Here is a 6105-nt window from a genome sequence, read left to right as displayed (position 1 = left end):
AAATTTGGACGAAATTACACACTAGTAGTAACTTATAGTAATTTTACCTATAGTTCTTATCTATATGAGTAAATTGAAAATAAAAGAAAAACATTTTTGATAGGTTTTAGATTCTATATTTTTAAGTAATATTAGAGTAAACAAAATAAACAAAAAAATGTTGCAAATTTAAATTATGCTTAAATTGTTTTGAGACAATATTTAGACAAATCGATATGATTCGATACTCTAAGATTAGAGTAAAAACATAAAAAAAATGATTCTGCGTAAACGTGTTTTGTCTATGTTGCGTGTGGGCCAGAGAGGGAAAACAAATAATACGCTGACATCCTCTTAAAGTTAAAAATATAGAAAAGTTGAATTTCTATAGATTAGTAATTTAAAAATATTATTTTGAAGTGTATTATTATATTTTAACACACGATGACATTGTATTATCAAATACAATTCATAGCAATATATAATAAAGACTTATATAAATACCTTCATGGACTAATTCTTTTCTACTTCTTGGTTTTGAAGGATCGTTGTAACCTCTGTGGTTTCAAATTGTCCGTTTTACGTGCTCTTCTTTTGGCAATTCTACTAATCTGCATGTGGTACATTACTCACAGACTCATCAAATATTTGACTCGGTGTTGCATGTGATATTTGTGCTTTTTTCTTCATGGTATGTTGTAATTTTAAAGCAGTGACTGCATTTTTATTAGAATCATGTACACGATCATGATCAAGACCAACAAATATTGGATTTTCAATATTTAAACTAGTCTTAAGTACACTCGGACATTTTAAAGAGCTAAATTTAAATCACCAACGTAAAAAATTTGAACACTCTTTTTGAAAATGATAAATAAATCCGATGTGCGCAATTTTAGGTTTTTTACCATAAGTTTTAAAAATTTCCAGCGTTGTCTATGCGTTGTTTATTAGTGTTGATTTTCTGATTTCTTTCAAATGAGCCTGCCAGGTGTTTTTTTTGTCGAAGGTAATTTCAAGGATCTTTATAGTATTGGAATATTGTATCGGGGTGTTGTTTCAACGTAAGTCTAGTTCTTTGTGTTTTCTGGATCTGGTGAAGATTTTGCAGCGAGATTTTGGAGCAGAGAAGGGGAATCCAGTTTTAGAGACCCATTGGGTTAATGAGTTGATTGTATTCTGTAATGTTGGTTGGATGGAATTTGGGTTTTTTCCTCTACAGAGAATATTTAAGTCATCGGCAAAGAGAGTGGATTGAACGTGGAATTTGATATTCTCGCATATGTCATTTATGGCGATGAGGAATAGTGTAACTGAGATAGTAGAGCCTTGGGGGACACCGTTTTGTTGATTGAAGATGGAAGATAGATAGTTATTGACTTTGACTTGGAATGACCTATCCGATAGGAAGTCCTTTATGAAGTTTAACATGTTGCCGTTGCATAGGATGTTCTGTAGTTTTTTTCAGAATACCAGGTCTCCAGGTTGTATCGTAGGCTTTGCATATATCTTGGGAAACTAGACCTAAAAATTGTTTATTATAGAAGGTTTTTTCGATGTTCCCTTGGATGTCTTGTAGAGAATTGTAGGTGCTCCTATGTTTTCGAAAGCCATTTTGTTGAGGAGTTAGGTAATTTGTTTTTTCTAGAAACAACCGCAGTCTGGTATCGATGATATTTTCAAGTAGTTTGGACATGGTATTTAGTAAGGAGATGGGTCTGTAACTGTTTGACTTGAATTCGTCGTTTCCTGGCTTTAGTATCGGGATCACTATAGAGTGTTTCCAAGCTTTGGGTAGCCACAGTTCCATATTTTGTTGAAGATGTGGATAATGTAAGAGAGTGCTGAAGAAGGCAGATTCTTCAAGAAGATGTAAGGGATATCGTCAGGGCCAGGGGATAAACTGGAGCATTTGTTCAGTGACCAATTTAGTTCGTTTAGAGAGATTGGAAAATTAAGATGTATCTGATCTTGTAGCGAGGGAGAAATGTTTGAGATATACTGACTATTCCTATTTTGTATGTTGTTGGCGAGGAAGGTATTATCATAGTTGTCGTCGGAACAGATGGTTTGGAAAAATGCTCCAAGAAGGTTGGCCACATCATTTGGTTTGTCGTGTAATTTATTTTCAATGATTAGGTGAGTGTGTGTTTCTCTGCTACGTCCACTTAGGGATCTAACTTTGCTCCATATTATGCTTGTGTCGGTTCTAGGTGCAATGCTTGAAGTAAAAGTTTTCCATGATTTTTCTTTACTAATTTTAACAAGATATTCGGTCTTCGCCCTTAGTTGCTTTAGTTTTATATGATCTAAAGTTTTCCCGAGTTTTGGAAGGTTTTTAGAGCTTTATTTTTGTTTTTGATTGTTTCTTTTATCTTAGAGTTCTACCAAGGGACATTGGGTTTTGCTGATGAACTCTTGGTTTTGCCTATTGATAGATTGGCAGCATTGATTATTGTTTCAGTTATGTGAGTGACATCGGTATCAATTGGACAGTCCATTGGTGGAAGGTTCGTAGATAGATTGGTTTCAATTAATTCTGTGAAGAGACTCCAGTTAGGGTTTTTGACTTTCCATTTGGGAGGATTTTTACAAGGGGATGTTTTGTGCGTTAGTAGTTCCATTTTTATAGGGATGTGGTCACTGTCGTATATCTAGGCTAGGGTTGTCCAAGAGATTTGCTGAGCTAGTGATGGACTTGAGAGTGATAGATCGATAGTTGAAAAAAGGCCATTAGCCGGGTTAAGTCTAGTATGTTCTCCATTATTAAGAAGGACTATATTCTCATTCTCTAGGATTTTATTGATTTCTCTACCTCTGAGATCGGTTCTTTCCGATCCCCAATTTTCACTATGACTATTGAAGTCTCCTACGAGTATGAAAGGGTGAGGTAGTTATTGGATTAAACTTTCTATATCTGAGGACGAGAATGGTTTTTGATTGGGGATGTACAGGTTACAGATAGTGATGATGGATTCGAGTTGAATAGTTATAGCGATTGCTTCGAGAGGAGATTGTAACGGTACTTGTGTAGTGGGGTAGTCAGAGCGAGCAAATATGGCCACTCCACCACTGGCTCTGTCACATATTGTACGGTTTGATAAGTAGAGGTTATAGTTTTTCACTGATGGAATATATGTATCTCTGAGATTGGTTTCTTGAAGACAGAGAAGTATAGGATTGTACTCCTGGTTTAGTATTTGGATGTTGCTTAGCTTTTTAACTAGTCCGTTTATGTTCCATTGTATAATATTTAAGCTCATGTTGATTAAAGAAATTATTATTTACATATAGGTTGGTTTCTTGGAGGCATAGTACACTGGGTTGTAGGTCGAAAAGGGTTCGTTGTATATCGGTGCATAGTTTGTAGAAGCCATCTAGATTCCATTGTATGATGTTGGCCATTTTGATGAGAGTAACGGGTGATATGTGTGTTGTACTTGTGCGAGGATGGTTGGAGTGAGATTTGTTAGCTAATGTATAAGGAGAGATTTGAATAAAAGGTTTTGTAGTCTGGTGAACTTGGCTTTTGTAGATTTATCATTTATCATTGGTCTGACTTGTTCAGTAATTTTTTGAAGTGTGTGGATGTCGACATTGACTTCTTCACATAGAGAATTGATATTGATGGATTTGTTACTAAAGTTCTCCATTACGTATGTGTATTGAGAGTATGATATAGGGATTTCTGTATTATTTGAGAACAAAGATTTGGCGGGTTTGAGTCCTTCAATGAGTTTCGTGTGGATATTTTCGAGTGAGCTGCTTTTTTTTAAAGTTTTTTGGATAATTCTAGATTTTTATTTTTTGTTTTGTTTGACTCTAATAGTTTTTCTCTTATGTTTTTGGGCTGTTCGGGATTTTTATTATTCTGTTGTTCGATGAGGTGTAGTGTAACTGATGGTGATGACAAGCTGGTTGGCGATGGCGGAGGTCTTTTGATTGGTTCATTAGGGATACATGTTGTATTATTGGGTTTGAGTGGTTCTGATAGGTAGGTGTTGGAGTTTTGGATAACGTTTGCTTTTTCATAGACAGGGGTTAACTCTTAAGTGCTGTTAAGGGTAGTGTTTTGGTTCTGGGTGTCGTTTTCATTCTCATTGGGTGTAATTATCGTTTGAGTACAGCTTAAGGAATTAGATTGTACACTATCCTCCTCACTTGTAGGGGTTTGGGTTTTAAAATTTAACACTAGGTTTTCATGGTATTTATAAGTATATAAGTATATAATAGTACATATATTGTATCTATATTATTCCCTAAATATTTAAATAAAAATATACAACATGTTAAACATTAATACATATGTTTTATTTAATATTTATTATTAGGACTCGGATGTTGTTGCACTAAAAATGTTATCAAATTGATTGCATTATTGCTGTGAAAAAAACCCAAAATTGCACTTAAAAATTGCAATAAAAAAATATTTTGTACTAAAAAAATTAAAAAAATAAATTAGCAAATTATTTTATAAAATGGATTAAGTCATTTTATTAAGTAATATTAAAAAGTTTTATTAGATAGGTTTTAAACGAGTAGATAATAAAAAAGATTCAAATTCAAATTCTCGTCAGTTGTCATTAAAAATCTAGTAAATTGTCCGGTCTTCTTATTCTTTCAAAAATCTACAAATAATTTTATCAAAATTTAAAACTTTATTTAAAGTATTTTTGATTTGTTTTTTTTAAAAAACCTTACCTTAACTTAAAAATTATCGCACTGTACTATGAACGACTTCTTCAAGTTCTCAAACTCGAAAGCCCTTCGATTAGAAGACAACAAATTCTTGTAGATGGAAAAACTGCGCTCAACGTCGACCGAGTTTATTGGTGCATATTTAAAATAAATGAAGTCTTGAATAGATAATTCTTCAGGTAATCCATATATTACAGTTGTTTGATCGATAAATATATTGGATATTTGTTGAATAAATTCAAAACCTTTATTTTTTGCCAGGACGTTTTTAAACTTTACATTAATCATAAAATGAATCTATTGAAAAGACATATTCTACAATACAATTAGACGAAGAGAACATAACAGCTGAAAATATTGAAACGGTGGTTTCAAATACGAACAACGATAGTATTTCGAAGTCAAGCTGAATTCGTTTAAGTAAAGACATTGGACATTTTGTTGGTGATATTGAAATTCGAATCGATGATCATACAAAATTTCGGCTACTAAATTCGTGGAAACCTGACCCATCATATAACTTTCCATATTCAATTCATATGAAAAATGGCATACAGAGAAAACGATATTTAAGGTATAACCATTAGGAAAATTATTCTTGGCTTGTTTTTTCAGAAAAACATGCTGGTTTATTTTGCAAATTTTGTGTTCTTTTTTTAGTTCACAAAAATGGTGGTAAACAAAAAAATGTACCTTTACAAAAACTTGTAACCAAACCTTTAAAAGAATTTGCAAATTTATTAGGAAAACATGGAAGTTTAGAAACTCACAATAACAATAAATATCATTAAGAAGCTTCTTTATGTTCATCTGATTTTTTAAAAACCTATATGAAACCCAGTAATAATGTGGCTAATTTAGTTATCACTGAACGTATGAGACAATGCAAGGAAAACAGAGAACGCCTAAAACCCATCATTCAATCAATAATTTTTCTGGGACAACAGAATATTGCCTTGAGAGGGCATCGTGAAAACAATAATCTTACAAATACCACATCTTACTCTTCAACTATAAGTCAGGGTAATTTTCTTGAACTATTAAAATTTAGAATATCTGCTGGAGATCAAACATTAGAAAATCATCTGAAAACCACTCATTCTAAGGCAACTTATTTATCACATTCTGTTCAAGAAGAAACTATTTATGAATGGAATGATCTCACTTCTTCAACCAAATCCAAAATACTATTAACTACAATGTGTAATTGTGAATTTTTAATAACATTTTATACACTCTCTAATATTTTAATTGTAAGTTTACCGCCTAGCCGAGCTTTACAAGGAGTTGAACAGGATGTAGTTGCTGCATTTGATTGTATCAAATCTGTCATCAATAATCTTAGTGGAAAAAGAAAAAAAATGTGAAGATGTATTTAAAGGTATATTTAAAGAAGCTAAAACTGCCTATGGAGAAATTAGACATTGA

This window comes from Acyrthosiphon pisum, chromosome X (genome assembly GCF_005508785.2).
Source record: "Acyrthosiphon pisum isolate AL4f chromosome X, pea_aphid_22Mar2018_4r6ur, whole genome shotgun sequence".
NCBI classification, from domain to species: Eukaryota; Metazoa; Arthropoda; class Insecta; order Hemiptera; family Aphididae; genus Acyrthosiphon; species Acyrthosiphon pisum.
The sequence above is the reverse complement of the archived record's forward strand: the minus strand, read 5'-3'. Positions refer to the sequence as shown.